Raw genomic sequence first — 19,538 nt, 5'->3', positions numbered from 1 at the left:
ATATATATATATTTTAGTTATTTTTGTATATATTCTTTCCTTCAGGATTTTGGAAATTCTCCCACAACCCCATTTTCGAATCAAGGCGATCCTTATTTTAGGACCTGCTGATTTAGAACAACATTTGAGATGTGACTTCAATGTGCATTTTACTCAATCACATTTAAAATACAGACATCACTGTGTTTGTTCCTTGATTTGAAATGTTGTTTGATTATTGGTAACACGTTTAATGATGACACATTAGGATGTGTCACACAAATCATAGACAACCCAGTTGATGGAAACAGCATACTCACTCACTGACTGACTCACGCCTTATAATCTTTGTGTAGTAGACTAGCTGCCTAGTGAAGCCCCATAAAGCCCTGTTAAAGACTCCCACATTGTACTGTCACAAGCCTGGAGAGTTCATGTTATATTTATGTTGCCTACAGCGGATTCTCTGTTCTGTTCTGTTCAGCTGAACTCTTGCCAGCTCCGCCAGCTCCACAGACAATGTTACATCTCATTGGTTATGCCCTAGATAAGCTATTTTTATAGGAAATAATTATACATAACTGATTTAAATACTGCAAAGCCACAGTCTTTTGTCTCGTTAGCGTGGTGTGTGTGGATGATGAGCACAAAGGTGAGAGCATAGAAAACATTTTGCCTCTAGTATCCTTTTAATAAATATGCATGGGAAAATAAACATTTGTTTACCAATATTTAATTGAATGTTTTTGGTCTATTAGGATTCATCCCTCTCCTCTGACTGTGTTAAACTCTAGCCAAATGTGCATAGAGGCATTTGTGTTATACCATTGTTCAGGTTCCCTAGCACAGTTTGGAGGGTTTGCAGGAGTGATTTCAGCTGCTCTACATGAGCAGGCCACTATGGACCAGAGCACAATAATGGTAATGATGATGAGGGGAGATTGGCGGAGGAGGGGGGTGGAGAGGGGTCCTGGTTGATGGGATAGTCATACATCCATGTACTGTACATCAATTATGTCATCCATTTGTTAAGTAATAACTGTTTTCCTCATCTTTTCCCCCCACCTAGAATATTGAATTAAATCCTTGACTTCTGTGTTAATACACATTCAATGGGATTTCTGCTTCCCATACTGTGTTATGTGTGTTTTTGGCATATGTTTATCTTATGCAGGGGCCATGCAGCCAGTGAAAAGGGGAAGAGGAGGGAGTGGCAAGGATGACAGCACTCCAGCGAAAATGATTTTCTGATGAGCTGCAACACTCCCACGACATCAGCTCTCTGTAGGGAGTCGTCTCCTAATTTCCTCCATCCATAATAAAAAGAGCTACATTAAACATTGCCATTAGTGCCAGCAATTTGTTTTATTCTCAACAGAAATAAATGTTATCTGTGGCGGACAAACTTAACCCAATTAAAGCCCATTGTGCAGAGGGGCCTGATGCTGAGGAACGAAGGAACAGCGGCACAGCCAAGCCAACCAAAAACGCAAAGAAAAAAAGAGAAAGAGGAGCGTGTTTTTGCCAAATACACAGTGGAGAAAAAGAGAAATCTCTTGAAGAATGGATGGAAACACTAAATACATGGCCTTTTATCGCTCTTTACTGCGTCAGAGTGGGTGACTAATATCATGCATACACTACATACCACATATACACAAATACATGCAGACTTATAGCACGTTTCCCCTCAATATTAAATACCATTAAATGAAATGTACCCTACAGAACTGTGCTCAATCAGAATCTAGAGGCTTTCTCATAGGCATTTAGTCACATTTAAATGAGAAGGGGGCTTTCAATCTAGACAAAGCCACCTACCCCAAATCACTCAACCCCACCCATAGATACCCACATTGGAGTGTTAATTGTTGTGATAACACCTTCCAATAACGGGTCTAATTATCAACATGTTTGGCTGTTAGAGTGCTTACCTGGCACTCATTTGTGGCGATGGGGGGGGTCAGAGCTGGAGGATCCTAATGAAGATCTCATTCTCAGCAGCACACACAGGCCCAGTTTGGGGTTAAGGTAATTTAGAAACAAGTCCCATTAAGAGCCAACTGCAGATCAGATCCTGTGAATTCTGACACAGTGGTGCCAGGAATAGCCATAGTGATACATTTTGATTGATATCCAATTGTGAAGCTAACGCAGAAGTAGAAAGTAAACATACAAGGCTTTACGGGAGGGCGGTGTTGCTGTGCATCTAAGTTTTCTCAACGTGATTACTTACTGTACATAGGCTACATGTGCAAAGACATGGGTAAGAAGTTCTCGGTATGTGTGCAAAAAGATTGACAGATCAACCGTTTGAATACAATCTGTCTGTCTGATTATCCATGTTTCAGTCTAGCCATTCAACTGATTTATAGGATGTTGTTTTTCCCTTCTCCCACAAAGCTCCAATCAACATTTCTCAGCTGGTGAAATGAAGCATAAACAGTTCTCCATTACTTTGAGAGTCGATGGATTCTTCACAGCTGCAGCCGAGGGCCTGTGATCAGGAGTTGGGAGACAAAAACAACTGGAGAACATGCCTGACCACACACGTCCACCCACTCACAGTGACTGTATGCCACACTCACTCCTAAACAGAACACTACATCACAATCACCTAACACAACCACATACTAACACAACTTAACCATGATCGAATTAATTGGATTTGTTCCGACGTTTCAAAACAGAAATAATTGTGTACCGTTTGACATTTTCCTGCATTGTTAGGAGTTAGTAACATAAGCACTTGGCTGCACTAAGTCTGCTATACTGTGTACACGACCAATCAACTTTGATTTGATGTATGCATCCTGTAAGACACACACTGCCAAAGGACAAAACAAACAGGATAGATATTTGATTTTCACTTTGCAAGCATTGTACAATCGACAATGTACTGGAAATACATATACTGTCTGAATCTTAGCCGACAAGGTCTTTCTCAGCATTGTTGTAGGATATCAGCCATTTCTCTGAAAATAGTCATTTGTTTCAAACTTTGAATAGAGCCACCACTACTGTTATTAGACATCTATTGCGTATGCCCACATAGAAAACTCAATGGTGTACACTTTGACATGAGGCGCAATATGAAATGGATGAAAATTGAATTCAAGAGGAATTGATTTCATTTTCAAAAAGTCTGGCACCTTTATCTGTCTCAGAACACTTTCAGTAACAAGATTATTTCCTTTAATCTTAATAATCAATTCAGTGAAGTGCTTCGTTCGCTTAAACTGACACAGAATAAGAAATTACTAAGGAAACAATCTCATGCAAAACAACATTACAGGCTTGTGGCAAAAACAATGGAAACATAACTGGGACTTCCGATTCAAATAAATTGATTGTAGCCTTTCAATGTCAGAGAAGACAACACATTCGATATTGGCAGGGTAGCCTAGTGGTTAGAGTGTTGGACTAGTAACCGGAAGGTTGCAAGTTCGAATCCCAGAGCTGACAAGGTACAAATCTGTCGTTCTGCCCCTGAATAGGCAGTTAACCCACTCTTCCTAGGCTGTCATTGAAAATAAGAATTTGTTCTTAACTGACTTGCCTAGTTAAAATAAAATAAATTGACGATGCAATGGTTTCAAAGATAATGATAGTTGAATGGATCTATAGCACCATCTAGTGATAAGTACTACAAATTGTCTGAAGTTACATCAGACCACTGCCAAGGTTGGCTTAGATACACAGTACTATATAAAACATGAGAAACTGTGTATGTAAAAAAAAGAAATCTCCACAATAACTTCTTAATTTTCATGGGCACATTATACTGACGGTTCCCAATAGGAAACAGCTGCCAGAAACTGTTTAGTCACACCTTTTATACTGTCCTAAACACTGAGTAATGGTTGGTGCTACATTTTTTATTTGATCATGGGAGATAACACAGAACAAGGAATTAACATTAAGTTCTCTAAAACAGCATTAATTTCTCTCAGACCGCCAACTTAAAAAGCTACAATGGAATTTTTTATTCTAATAAAACACCTGTAGAAAATATTTTAAAATAGAGCCTAAGAAACTGAGTTCTGTTCTTGTTAACTAGCTAATTTTACTCCAGTATCGTTAACAAAATAAATATTGAAGTCGATAACCACATGCTCAGACCTGCTCCTTAACATATCACCTTCATATTTATCACGAGATTAAAAATGTCATTATATTTGTCACATGCGCCAAATACAACAGGTGCAGACTTTACCATGAATTTCTTACTATGTTCTCAAGTTGATCGCATACTAGCATCATATCCTCCCTGGAAAAATCCAAAGACAGACCATTGAGTGTGATGAGATGATCGCAAAAGATATGAGATTGATTTGCCTTTAATCTATTGTTTATTATAATATTTGATAGCCAATTTTCAGATAAAAACTAATAACAGATAAATGAAAAAACAAAGAATTTGAGAATGCAAAAAAAAAAAAAAAGTCATTTGTTCTGACTTGGCTCCTGAACATCGTTGTGGGTCAACTCAAACACTCATAAAAATTGAGCTCCGAACTCCCAAATAGTCAAATAAAACCAACATTCCATTTCAGCTTGCTAAACTATGGATGCAGAGACAGAGACTATCTATACAGGGCTCTGAGATGAGGAGTGGTAGTGTGGGGTCCTGAGAGAGCAGCAGCAGGGCACTGAGCTGAAGGAGATCCCACTCCTCAGGCCAGTATGACAGTGTTTCCTGATCAGCGCTAATGCTTTCTGCTGTCTGTCCATGGTGGTCTAGAGGTGTTCTTCTCTCAGCGCCTGGGTGTGTTAGGGTGTGGAGGCAGACCACCTGATCAGACAGGAGACAGGAACATGATTGGACTAAATGTACAATAGTTTTGTGGATATTGACATGTTATAGAAATGCTACTGTTGTATTGTACTGTAATGTGTTGCTGAACCCTGCCTAAGACGACAAGAGGGAAAACTCTAGAACACATGTTGGCCGTGCAGTCAACAACTAGCTTGGTGTTGAAGAACAGTGACAATTCAACATGTAGAAGCATTGGGAAATTAAAAGAAAATAATGTCTGATGTTTTGTGGTCCGAGGCGATAGGACTGCCACCCGCTGCTTTTAAGTACACTGATGCTCTGTCCAAGGCTCTTAGTGAGCCTAACCTAAGATGACACGTGAAGGGCATGAAATAGTAGAACAGTAAAGCATGTGACTAACCTGGACAGGGGAGCAGCCCAGGCTGGGGTCCCATGTGAAGGCTCTTCAGTGATGGTGGGGCTCCTCTGGGGCCGTGTGGGGGCATGGGGCCAGTCTGTGGAAGACCACGGGAGGGAGGAGGCCCTCGGGGGGGAGGGGGCCCATGGTGGTGTGGGGGTCCTCGAGGGAGTGGACCGTGGGGGCCATGAGTGGGACGATGAGGTAGCCCCTGTCCCTGGTGCATGGACAGCAGTGGAGGGGGCTTGGTCTTGGGGTATGAGCCTAAGAAAACAGATCAGAGAGACTGTCAACACTTACATATACAAGCATAGCCATAACAAGTGACTCATGAGTGATTGATTTTAACATTCCCATCTGATATCGATCCCATCTGCCCTGCAGAACATTTCTATTTTCGAGAATGGTAACTCACCTGGAGTCATGAGGGGGGTGACAGGGTGCTCTCCCATCCCAGGGGTGGCTCTCTGCCATGAGGGCCTGAGGGGGTGGGTAGCAGCGGTGGAGGTTTACCTAAACCAGGAGGCAACATCTTCTTCCTCTCAGGCCGGGGGCCATCACCAGTCTCAGACGTGGCTGGGAAAGAGAAAATATTAGAAGAACCCTTTATAGGAGTGTATAACATCCTAAAAATAGACAAATTAAAACTCAGCATTGTCACTTTAGTATCTAAGAATCCTGTATTTCCATTAACAAATTGCAATGTATGGTGTAGTTAGAGACAACGAACAATCACATAAATTCTTAGGGGGAAAAAAGGAGATTTCATTTGCTGTCCTAAATAAAAAGCTTGTACTGTGCATAAAGACTATGGACACTATGGTTGTGTGGCTGCACCTTGCAGATGGTCCTGGCGGTTGCGAAGATACTCCGCGATGGTACTCAGCTCCTCGGGGTACAGGTGAACTCCCTCGGCCAGGAAGAAGAGCAGCTGGCGGGTGTCAGAGGGCACAGCATGCCTCTCCACTTTCTCTCTCTCCAGGTAGTCATCCACCAGCTCGGCCGCCCGCGCCCCTGTTTCTGCAGGGTCCTTCTGCTGCGTCCGCTCCCCAAGCCCACGGCCATATTCCGCCATCACAAAGTCCATGGCATGGTCCTTGGGCATGTTGCGGTGGACTAGTAGAGGGGTTTGAAGGTTAAAAGTTAACACATTATATAAGTTAATCATACAGGAGGTCTTGCTCTGATATGTTCCACTTCTTTCAGACAAGTTTATTTTGATATGGGGTTTTACTTTGGGGTTGAGTGAAAATGCAATGCCATTTGTGTTGAAAACAGTTCATATTGCATTAATATGTAATAATCAGTAATAAATTAACACATTTTAAACAATGTTTTTATTAATATATATACTTTGAATACTGGTATTATATATTTGATAAGGTGAATGTTACTTTGATGTACAGCAAATATGTATTTTTTGGTATGTTTTATGCATAAAAGTTGAAAAAGGTTAGTTATCCATTTGTGCAGAAATACTAACTACACAGTATTATTTCACTATACAGATTTTGCATGACATGCAGTATCGCTTCAAGGATAACATTTTATGTGGATTAAGGAAAGGCATCTTTGAGGATCATTTGAGAGTTGAGGATTATGTACTTCAGTTCCAGAGAACATTTTTAATATTATATAGGTCCACAACCACACATGTGCTGAACAGGAAAAATGTCATATTAAATAACAGTACAATAACAATTTTACTTATTAAATAGTATTTGTTGATAATATTTAAAGAAATACAAGCATATGGCCTGTTCATGATTTAGCTGTTATGATTTAGATACTACCATTATTGATATAAATGCCGTAGGCTATATAATTTACATGATATATCCTACATGTCTAGGATAGGTCAAATTAAAGTAATACACAATTGAGACAAAAACATTTTTTGAACATCATTTGAAGCTGTAAAGTTGCTTGTTCACTGGTAAGTGGACGGTCTGGCCACCCTTAATGTACACAAACAGCTTCTTCCTGTTGCATGATTGGTTCTCGTTCTCAGAGGTACGAACAACAATACTGCTTATTTTACAAAAAAATATATAAATTGTACTCATTTATTTCAGGTATTTTTAAGTCTTATTCCCCCGAAATCAAAACGATTTAAGTGATAATGCCTGAGAAGCCGTGGTTTGGAGGATATATTGGCATGGGTATTAAGCCTGATATAAAATGCTGCATAGTACACCTTTAAGAAGCTATTCAATAGTAGTTTAAAAAGACATGAAATGTTAAAAATATATATAAATAATACAATGTAATTTTTTTTGTCATCTGCTAGTTTGACATTTCCTGAGGATTTATATCAAGCAATTAATACTTTTTCTAGTGTGACTGATATGTGCATACAGTACCAGTCAAAAGTTGACACACCTACTCATTCAAGTGTTTCTTTATTTTTACTATTTTCTACATTGTATAATAATAGTGAAGACATCAAAACTATGAAACACCACATATGAAATCATATAGTAACCAACAAAGTGTTAAAGAAATCTAAATATATTTTATATTTGAGGTTCTTCAAAGTAGCCATCCTTTGCCTTGATGAAAGCTTTGCACTCTTGGCATTCTCTCAATCAGCGTCACCTGGAATGCTTTTCCAACAGTCTTGAAGGAGTTCCCACATATGCTGAGCACTTGTTGGCTGCTTTTCCTTCACTCTGCGGTCCAACTAATCCCAAACCATCTCAATTGGGTTGAGGTTGGGTGATTGTGGAGGCCAGGTCATCTGATGCAGCACTCCATCGCTCTCCTTCTGGTCATATAGCCCTTACACAGCCTGGAGGTGTGATGGGTCAACATCCTATTGAAAAACAAATCATAGTCCCACTAAGCCCAAACCAGATGGGATGGTGTATCGCTGCAGAATGCTGTGGTAGCCATGCTGGTTGAGTGTGCTTTGAATTCTAAATAAATCACAGACCGTGTCACCAGCAAAGCACCGCCACATCATCACACCTCCTCCACGCTTCAAGGTGGGAACCACACATGCAGATATCATCCGTTCACCTACTCTGCATCTCAAAGACACGGCGGTTGGTACCAAATATCTCAAATTTGGACTCATCAGACCAAAGGACAAATTTCCACCGGGCTAATGTCCACTGCTCGTGTTTCTTGGCCCAAGCAAGTATCTTCTCCTTCTTGGTGTCCTTTAGTAGTGGTTTCTTTGCAGCAATTCGACCATGAAGGCCTGATTCACGCAATCTCCTCTGAACAGTTGATGCTGAGATGTGTCTGTTACTTGAACTCTGTGAAGCATTTATTTGGGCTGCAATTTCTGAGGCTGGTAACTAATGAACTTATCCTCTGCAACAGAGGTAACTCTGGGTCTTCCTTTCCTGTGGCGGTCTTCATGAGAGTTATCATAGCGCTTGATGGTTTTTGCGACTGCACGTGAAGAAACTTTTAAAGTTCTTGAAATGTTCTGGATTGACTGACCTTCATATCTTCAAGTAATGACAGACTGTAATTTCTCTTTGCTTATTGGAGCTGTTCTTGCAATAATATGGATGTGGTGTTTTACCAAATAGGACTATCTTCTGTATAACACCCCTACCTTGTCACAACACAACTGATTGGCTCAAACGCATTAAGGAAGAAAGAAATTCCATAAATGAACAAGGCACACCTGTTCATTGAAATTCATTCCCGGTGACTACCTTATGAAGCTGGTTGAAAGAATTCCAAGCGTGTGCAAAGCTGTCATCAAGGCAAAGGGTGGCTACTTTGAAGAATCTCAAATATATTTTGATTTGATTCCCACTTTTTTGGTTACTACATGATTCCATATGTTTTTCATAGTGGTCTTCACTATTATTATACAATGTAGAAAATAGTCAAAATTAACAAAAACCCTTGAATGAGTAGGTGTGTCCAAACTTTTGACTTGTACTGTATATATGTCAGTATTATTTCAAACCTAAATTAATATTAAGTTTAATGTGAGAGCCTCTGATGAGGGGGTCAAATGTGAACTGCTGAGTACTCAACTACAGAATTAAACTAAAATCACCATAGGCCTAATATTATATATCACCCTTAAATTATCTAAATTAAAATAGGTTTTATCAGGAGTGTGAGACTTGGTATTGTTGCTCTTTTAGAGATACATTTTTAATTGTTTAGTTAGAAGGGGCCAGGTGACTGTGGGGGACTTACTTTTGAGGGATTCTGAAAATATGATTACTGTGCACGAGGACAGAGCTACGTTAGTCTGTTCGACGAGAATACATAAGGGGGAACCGTCGGAGCGGACATCTTGTAGGGCCCGGGTCAGGCCCGACTCCGCCTGCAGGTAAATCATTTCCACCGAGAGGCCACGGTCCTGCAAACAGTGGCCTATAGATTTGGGGTAATCCCTTTGAAAGAAGAGAAGAAAGCTGGTTATTGACTTCTGCACACAAACGAGGGGTGCGCAGGCATGTCGTGTGAGAGGAGAGCAGCACCGCTGTGCTGTGGCAGCATGTCCAGGCCTGGCTTCAATCACCACAAAGACACCTCAACTGAATCACAACTCCTATCAAGGTGTAGTTAAGTGACCAGTGAAGAGCAGGATAACCTGGTATATCCATTAGGCATGGGCGGTATACCGTATACTGGGGGTATTTGGAAAAAAACATGCGATATCAATACATTTGAATATTTGTAGGTACTTTTTTTGTTTGTTAATACCTGCAGTCAACTTGTACAATACTTTAGGAGATAAAGCAGAATGCGTTCATCATTTCAGCTGTCACATTATGAAGCTTACCATACTTCCCCAGAAAAGTTGATCCAGTCATGTGTTTGATTGTAAATAGCACAATGGGAGCTAGTGAGTCCATAGCTTTCTATATCGGTGAGTCTCTGTTGTGCAGCACACGAGGTGAAGTTTACACTTCTATGCAATTCACTAGTAAATGTTTAACATCAGATATCTTATAAAAAGCTTTCTGTCAGTAGTCAGAGCTCTGGATGAGTTCTGTACAGTTGCTGTTTTTCCCCTGTGCTTCCCAATAGCTTTTCTCCTGCGTTCTTCTCCCCTGTGCTCCGTGTACACATGCTGCTCTCCCTTCAGAAAGCATGTATCACAACTTTGTTCATTTGAACAATGTATCTCGTTCACTTTTGCTTGTAAATGTCAACACTCTCCGAAATTGACATTCTGTAGCTATGAGCTATGCTTGTATAACTGTGCTGGATTTGCAATTAGTTCGTTCATTTTTAGCTTGTTAGCATATACTAAAAGCGTCTTGTGATTTCGCTATTAGTTTGTGCAAATTTTTAGTAGTCTGGTAACAGAGGCCCAATGGGCTTCTCTTGTGATTTTAGCACCCCCTTGTGTGCTATGCCGGTAATACCGTAAATCACGGGATGAGAGAAGGGAAGGTATGGCAATATGAAAATCTGGATACCGCCCAAGCCTAATATCCATAGGCCTAATATTATAAAAATGTATGTGATAAGGTGATTAAATCCAGCCTGCTGTAAGTTCTGTTGATGTGCATTTTGTATTTAAATATGCTTATAAACATAAATAAATCTACAGTATTGAAAGAGCATGAACAGTATTGACCAGTAACAATCTTCTTTGAACCTACAGTCACTACTGTGTGTGTAACATACAATATGTTGAGGAAGGTGGGACAGTGATGTCTCAAAGCCCACAACAGGTACACATCATAACACTTGTGATGAATTTTTAAAACGCTGCTTCAGTAAAAACACTACTGTCAATTAACACGGCACTTATTCAATTTCTCCACAAAACAGCATCTTTTGGCACCAGTTTTTAGTTTGTAGGTCTTTTCTTCTCAGAGAAAGTATCAGCAATACGTTTAGGCAGGGGTGAGCATTTCAAAAGACTGAAGTCGAATGTGTTGTGTCCACAAGGATCAAGATGAGCGTGAGTTAACAGTATAAAGATGTAAGTTGCATAGGTCATCCGGGTTTACATTATATAACACTGAGAAAACATAACTTTATAGCACACTATGAAGAAAAGGGAAAAAGATCAGCCGATAGTGTTAGTGTTACTACACTGGACATTTTTTGGTAGGCTATATTCAAATGTAACATTGTATGCGAGTGTTGCAACAACACTTTTGAGCAGGGAATTGAATAGGTTTGCTAGGGGTAGACATGGCAGGTGTTTTATGGGGAGCATACAATCATTTAAAAATGGCAGCAATTCCATCCTGTTACTACTATTTACAGGTGTAAGTAGCTACCAAAGCAGTGCTAAAGCAGGCTACTTACAGTATGAAATTAAAACAAGTTAGCCTTTCATTGTAACAGAACTTATTTTTTAAAAGGCAGAGTGAACCCATGACGTCAATGGACCTTCAGTCTCTTCGATTGCTGCAAGAACTGGACAACTTCTACATTTTCTTCAGAGATGGATATAAAAGCTTCATTACGTTTCATGAGTTTGGATGGCTAACTCATCTATCCCATTTCATGAAATATATGAACGGGTGAAAAGTAGAGTTAAATACACATGTATTACGTGACACATTCCAGAAAAGGGTGTACAATATTCACTGTCAGACCGATGATGATCAGATTAAGAATTGAGAGTGCACTTTGAACAACGCATTGCATGACTGTTTACAACAAAAAGTGATGTTCTCCAAGAGGTTTTTTGTTTTCATAACACATTGTGTTATGTTTCTGTTGATTGTTCTTTAGTGTCTGTGGTGAATGTCTGGATTCATGTTTTTGATGGTTATGTCAAGAATCAACCAAATATGTATCTTCAACAAATCAAGTTAGCATATTATGGTATATCGAACAATCCCTAATAGAGTTATTCAAGTGTAATTAACTGGGCGCAATTTGAACCAAAATCTGGCTTCACAGGAGATGTTGATATGGTGAATCTCCTTTAAGCCGAGGATGGTGCAATTTATATATTTTTAAGCAGAGAGAGTTTGAATTCCTGCATGTGAAGAAACTAATTTATAAGTGATTGCAAGGAAAACAAAAACTACTACAGGTCTTGGGGGGGGGGGGACTGATTCATAAAACAGGGGGGCAGTTTTCTACAACTAGATTTTAAAAAAATGTTCAGCCAACCTGGAGAGACCGACATGTATGGAAGTTTATGCAAGTGTGTAAGAAACAAACAAAAAAAGAACAGTAGTAGCATTTGGCCCGTTTAGATAAGCTAAAACAATAGTTTTACATTTACCTCAGTCAATCTTACAATTGACTTCAGTTTAGTTTTTCCAGGTTGTTGCCATTCATACATTACATTACATTACATTTAAGTCATTTAGCAGACGCTCTTATCCAGAGCGACTTACAAATTGGTGCGTTCACCTTATGACATCATACATAGTTCTTCTTGGCAATTACAGTTAAATTCCCACACAAGTCATCCCCAACAGGTGTATGGCTATTTTAATTCCTTTTCAGACAACCACCACAGTTGCTGAATTCTCCATCCTCACTCCTGGAGAAACACACATGCACCTCCCCTTACAAGGGCATAGAAAATATTGCCGAAAGGAAAATCCAAAACGCATAAATACCCTATTTTCTTAAAGGTGAGCTACTCACGTGCTCTGGTTGCTCACAGACAGAACCACACAGTCGGCAGGTGTCTTCCCCTGGAGTTGCTTATAGAACCGCTGGTAGAGGGCGCTACGTTTGTCAGCTGCATTGTAAACTTTGGGAGAAGCTGAGAAGGGAGAGAAGACATTTTCTAAACAGGTTGTTGGCAAATAAATGTATTTAGTTGACAGACCACATAAGAGAAATGTGATCTTACCATTTTGTTGATGTTGATATCCTTCATAGTCCATGTTGTTACCGGAGTAGTCATGCTGTTGGTCCAACTCCTCGTAACTGAAAGTAACACAACAAAAACCTCACTAGGCTTTGTAGCATTTGTTCACCCCTTTCTCCACCCTACACACAGGTGTGCCGACTTTATTCTTCAGATGGAGCGGACATCATAACAAGTATTTGGCATTAGCAGATTATGGTACATATTCACAAACCATTTGATTGCATGCTTTGACATGCCACCTCACCACACAGCATCATGACCCTCAAACTAGCCTTTTTAGAATAGTGAGTGAAATACTTACACACTAACATGCAGGCTCAGCATTCCCCAACTGTCCCATTCAAATTCAGAATGTTGAAACAAATATAATTTCAACTTACTTTACCGGTTGTCTGCCGATTTTGTCCCCATGTCGGAGGTAAATTGGATACAAAATATCCACAGGGAACTGTTATCAACCAGACCTTCAGTACGCTGGTCTGTATAGTTTGTATTTCCGTTTTTTATTTTCAATAATGATGCAATTCGCAGGTGACAAACACTTCCACAATATGGCCAATATTGCTAGAAAAGAGCATTGGTCAACGACATTCGGATATTGTTTACATATTGTGCATCACATGCAATGCGTCAACAGATTGAAAATACAAGTGACAGAAACTACCGGCAATGTAGGGTAAACAACACTTTCCTGTGGATACCCTAACTCCACCTACCGCAAGACGGACCAGCAGCATGCACAACCGGTAATGGAAGTGTAAATATCATTTATTCAACATTCTGCTTGTAGAGACTATCGTGTCTTTAATTTTTTTTTTTTTTTTTTTACAGAGACTTGTTTCAGACTGATATCCGCGGAACTAGCCAACTACACTCCACAATTTATGATGGAGTTGAGCGGCAACTAGTGTGGGTGGACTGGAGCTCCGACATCAGACAAAACTAAGTAAATAAAAAGAAAATAGCCTGCATTTACACATCCTGTAGAGTTGAGTTTAGTCCACTACCCTCAAAACCTGCCATGAACATTTATCAACAGCCAATCAAGGAATGTTGGCAGACTAGCTAGCTAACTTAGGGTGTGTTCGTAAATTCACTCTGGCTATCTAATCTGATTTCAGAGCAGTCTCATCTGAGTCTGTCAGAGCGCAGATTAACTAATCAATTTACAAACGCACAACACCCGTCGATTATAACCGGTGTCAGTAAAAGTCAGAAACAAAAAGGGAATAAATTGTTGTTAGCAGCACAGTTAGTCACCAACGCTCTAGTTAACATGAAAACAGCCTAACCAGCTTGGCTAGGGCGAGTAAAATGGTCAGGGTGAGGTGTTCTCTCATTTGTGTCTGAATATAGCTAGCAAGCTAGACAACTTTAGCCAGTTAGCTTGGGTGCTTGACTGCCGTTGTGAGGTCAGAAAACTCGGATCAACCCTACTCCCCCGTCAGAGTGTCGGGTGTGCACTGGGAACACTCCGAGAGTGAAACACTCAATTTACAAACAGAGAATCTGACAACATTCTGAATTTACAAAATGCCCAGAGCGTACTCTAGCACTCCAGAGTCAAATTTACAAAGCCACCCTTTGTTAGCTGCATTGTTAACTACCTCTCAGAATCCTTGTGGTCGTCGGTCCGGTCTTCTCTCACGGGGTATGGTGCTGGTCTTCGAAAAGGCCGAAGAGGTTTAACACTGCTGAAGGAGATTTACAGTTAGCCAGCTATTAGCATCACAGCCATAAGTACGTGAGCGGAGCAAGGAATGGAGATTGACCCATTTGACTGGAGCGCAGAGCGAGTTTCCCCCCCAAAGGCTGGAGCGTCGGACTTCTTGCCGCTCCAGTACCGTTCGCTTCACAAGCTCAGGGCATGCCTGGCCCAGAATGCATTTGTAGGCCACTTGTGTGCCGTTACAGCCCCTTGCTTTAGCTACTGTCATGGAGTTCGCTAAATATATTCATAAAGAAACAGGTGCAACACAGGTGCAAAATCAAGGTGACTTAGAAAGATGAGGAGGACCAAGAGTGGGAGTGCGGTGATGTAGTGTCACCAACTAAAGAATCATTGTGGAATCTGAAAAGACATATCCCGAAAGCATGATGTGAACTATGTGCACATGCTAACATAAAAAAAGGTGGGTAGCTGGCTGTGTCATTGTAGCAAAGTATTTATAAATAAAAAAATGTGATCTCTTGAAAGTTTAGCTCATTTTCATTCTATTTTCTATACAATAGGCAATCATTAATTTTAGACCCAATAGGCCTGACATATTACCTCTATCAATGAGCTTTGCATTTTGATAGGGTCATTTTGCCTAAAAAAAAAAAAAAAAACTTTAGGCCTAGCTATATCTATATATATATTTTTTAAATTTTATTTTACTTTATGAAAAATAAAAACTCTCCATCCCTGCCCAGCAAGAGTGGCCCGAGGAGTGTTTAGCATCCCCAGTGGCTCTACAAGCGCAAAGAGAGTATTCTCCGCTGCTGGCCTGCTCACCAGGCACCATTGCATGAGCCTGAAGCCAAACGCTGGCCAAACTCGTGTTTCTAAAAGTGAATTCAAAGGCACTGTAGACAGCCTAGTTAGGCATTTTTCATTAGAATTCTCTTTAATTCTACTTATACAACGGTGGGTCTAATCCTGAATGCTGATGGGTTAAAACCCCATTCCAGCCGGGGTCTATTCCACAAGTAACCACCAGCTAAATCTGACATAAAAATTCCTATTTACTCGGTTCCATTTGACTGTGCAATCCACTGTCTCATCAGCCCAGCAATTTATAAACTTGATCTCCACGATATAAAACATCTAGACATTGTCACATTTCTTTAGACTAACATTTAGTTTAACAGCAGAGATTTGTATAAATCTTGCTGTGTCTCTGTCCCATGTGTACCGAGTAGGGATGCACGATATATCGGTGAACATATCGGAATCGGACGAAATTAGCAAAAAATGCCAACATCGGTATCGGCCGATGTCTATAACACCCCGATGTCAAAGCCGACGTGCATACCTATATAACATGACGTATTGACACCATGGAAAATGTTGCACTATACATGCAACACAGCATTCCTAAACTAGCCCATAATGTCTGCTGTGTGGATATAGCAGTCATTTGAAAGAGTAACAAAATTTCAGCGAGACAACACAAAGGCTAAATCCATTAAAGCCAAGATAATGGAATTAATTTCCCTTGACAATCAACCGCCCTCTGTCGTTGGCTTTCGCCGACTGGTCGAGCACTGGTACACTACCAAGTGGGCTACTTTTCAGATGTTGCCCTACCGGAGTTACACAGTACTGGCGTCACTGCCATTAGCTTCACGACATACATACTATGGAACATTGTCTGGGTCTTTGCGTGTCAAAAAAGATACAGTAGCACTGTCAAAGCTGTACAAAAAAAGTCTGCAAAGATGTAAAACACTGGCAACGAACGACGTGTTTACAATACTGCGTCAATAATAAAGCATCATTTGTTCAACCACAACTTCTGGGGTAGCTAGCTTTAGCTTGGTACCTAGCTAGCACCAATACAACCTGCCAGAAAACAATGACCAGTAGAACCTGCAGTCATTTTCATTATTCTTAGCAACGATTTAGAAATCCTTGTGAGTAAGTATTAGCTCGGTTGCCACTTGTTGTTCGCCTATTGAAATTGAACTTCAGTTTATGAAAATAAATAGCTAGTCAGCAACTTAACCCTGTTGCCCAAAGCTAGCATTATAAGCAGCCAGCTAGCGTCATCTGGCTAGTGAGGCTCGATGTACCAGCGTATGTGTTGTGAAAATAGCCATAATAAGGATTAGGCACAATAGTTGAATTTGCGGTTTGCCTTCAAAATAAAAGTACCTCTTTGAAAGTGATGCAGAAGGTTACAATTAGTGGAATCATGACATTTTTAGACTAGATAATGTTAAAGAAGGTTGAAGGTTAAACAAGGTATTAGTCTACTCGGTGACACCGACAGAACACAACTGTGAAGAGTTTACGTAAATATTAGCGTTGTAGTTCTTATCGTGGGACATCACACCCCAGTCAACCTATTGTGTCTATTGACATTCATTTTGCACTGTACAATTTTACCTAGAGTTGAGGATCAATGAAATGGGGTATCAGTCTACTCAACACCCAATATATTTTTCCCCAACGTCCTTAGAGTTATCAGACTCCAAAACATCCACGCAGAATTGGTTTTCCTCAGGAATAGTGTTCAATACACATAGATTGATAATAAATGTGGCTCAATTCACAGATGTTTCAGAGTCCCACAATAAGAGCTACGACACTAATGTTCTCTGGGTGTCACGGAGTAGACTGATACCTATGGATTGTGGATCAATGACATGGGGTAAGACTGTACAGTGAAATAAGTATGCCCCAATGCAATTCTAAAGTATAATACATCCAGGGTGATTTCAACAGATTTTTGTCAAATTAACAAATTGTCTTTGGTTGATTTTATAACATTCCAAACTTGTTTAGCATGACTTATTCAATTATGGCATAATTCTTCTATTTGTATTAATTTGCATCACTGTCAATGACATACGGCTAACTGCAAAGTCCACTATTGTGGCTAATACTTATTGTGGCTAGCTTCTAAGAAGTGTCTTATAATTTAGGGTTATTTTAGATGATGACACCTAGCTATATTGTTAGCTAGCTAACTACTACTGAAACAGATTATGTTTTGCTATCTTTTTGGGGAAGGACATTGTTTGCATCCATGAGCTAGATAGCTTATTAAAAAAATAATGTTTTAATGGCCAGCACTGTGGGTGCGCGAGACAACTTTACCAGCATCATAACATTCATATCGACGAATCGTTATGACATATGAAACACCAGTGTGTAATAACTATGTAAAAATATAAAAAAATCAATGTTTAATAACTACGTAAAAAAAATGATGAACGCGTTAAATGATTATGTGACGTGCAGTCCTATTCAGGTCCTGATTGGTCAACAAGCTTATTTGAGAAGTCAGATGGTGTTATTTGACATGCATCTTTTTTTGTCACACAAAGACCCAAACGATGGAACGAACCAGTTGGCTTGATTGTAAACCAAGATTTGTGTCGGGACTATATCGTGGAAGGATGAAATAACGTTTAATATAAATATGTCAATCATTATTTGAATATGTTAGTAACCTTTGTATAAATGTGATAATGCCCTCGAAACCTGTGTTTGGAGGAAATATTGGCACAGTTTGCCGGACGGCCCTCGAACCAACATTATCCGCCAAACACCGGATTATCTAGCATTATATATTATAAGTCAACACCTATAAACGCTATTTAGAATATAATACAACAAAATGTTGTTTAAATGCTGAGCTTAATGTTCCTGCCAGTCTAGTGTGTCTAGCATTATATATTATAAGTCAACACCTATAAACGCAATTTAGAAAAAAAAAATGTTAAATGCTGAGGTTCCTGCCAATATAGCAAATGAAAAAAGTTAAATTCATTTTTTCGTTCCTTAGGCTACCTGTCTGGCTCGCGACTTATTTAGAATGTTTATATACTGTTTAACAAAACATGTACTGTAGCAAGCCTATTTGAAATGATCAACGCTTCTAAGTCACCCTTTCATGTTTAGTAAAATACATTTTCATTGAAATCATATGGGTTGGTTTCAATACTTCAAAACCAAATGGTAGGTCCATGTAGCCACACAAATAGATGGGGGTTGGTTAAATTGTGATTTACATTTTAAGAGCGAATTTGGCGCGGCAATATTTTTTCCACCCTGTGCAAGAGCAGTTTTTAGCAGTGTCGCTGGAGAGTACGTGGAGTTCCGTAGGAAAACGATTTCCGACCGCTCAACTCTGCTCACATACTCTGAACATCTAACGTTAGCCATTCCTTTGTGGATAGCTGCGTTAGCTAGGCTAACAACGTTACACACCCACCCACAATACAATAGTTATCCGGTTAATTGGCTAGCTAGTTAGGCTCCAGATATGACTTCTGCTATAGGTAGTTTCATATCTAGCTAGTTAGCTAGCTAATCAGGCAAGAATGAGGCTGATTCAAGCTACGCTAGCCAGCCACTTACCCTCCATTTGGGTTGGGTTGAGGCCGTCTGCCGCTTGGTGCCCACGACGACATTGCACTTTCGTCAAGTGGGAATACCTCTAAATAAACCGTGGAAAATAATAAGTATTTGGCCAAACAGACGAATGATGGCTTGCTAGCTAACAGTGCGCCCTAAACATAGGTTAAATAACCAGGCCGTATTTGAAAGGATCAAAACCGCAATGTATCATGTGGTACATTCCGGACTGATCTACAAATAATAATGAATCGTTATTTACGACGCAAAGTGATTTATAAATCAGTCAATAGGCAGCCGTATTGATGCTCTCGAACACAGCCACAGGCTTCTTCTTTAAATTTGAATTGGCAGATCGCAACCAACTGAAAGCTGCATACATCGCCACCTACTGCACTGGAGTGTGAGACCGGTTACGGCCTCTTAAGTCATCAAGCCCTGTGTTTTCCCGTCTACTGATCTGGAGTGTGAATTCTTTACACTTTGTGACACAAAAAGGGAAGGAAAAATGACTGGAAAAGGG

At 40.0% G+C, this 19,538-nt stretch overlaps 1 pseudogene; it reads right to left on the bottom strand.

Moving 5' to 3' along the window:
- Nucleotides 1–3,157: 3,157 nt before the first annotated feature.
- On the bottom strand, nucleotides 3,158–19,238 carry LOC115109351 (nuclear receptor coactivator 5-like; annotated as a pseudogene).
- Nucleotides 19,239–19,538: the final 300 nt, after the last annotated feature.

Source organism: Oncorhynchus nerka, linkage group LG25 (assembly GCF_034236695.1).
Source record: "Oncorhynchus nerka isolate Pitt River linkage group LG25, Oner_Uvic_2.0, whole genome shotgun sequence".
Lineage (NCBI taxonomy): Eukaryota > Metazoa > Chordata > Actinopteri > Salmoniformes > Salmonidae > Oncorhynchus > Oncorhynchus nerka.
This window is presented reverse-complemented; position numbering and strand designations above follow the sequence as displayed.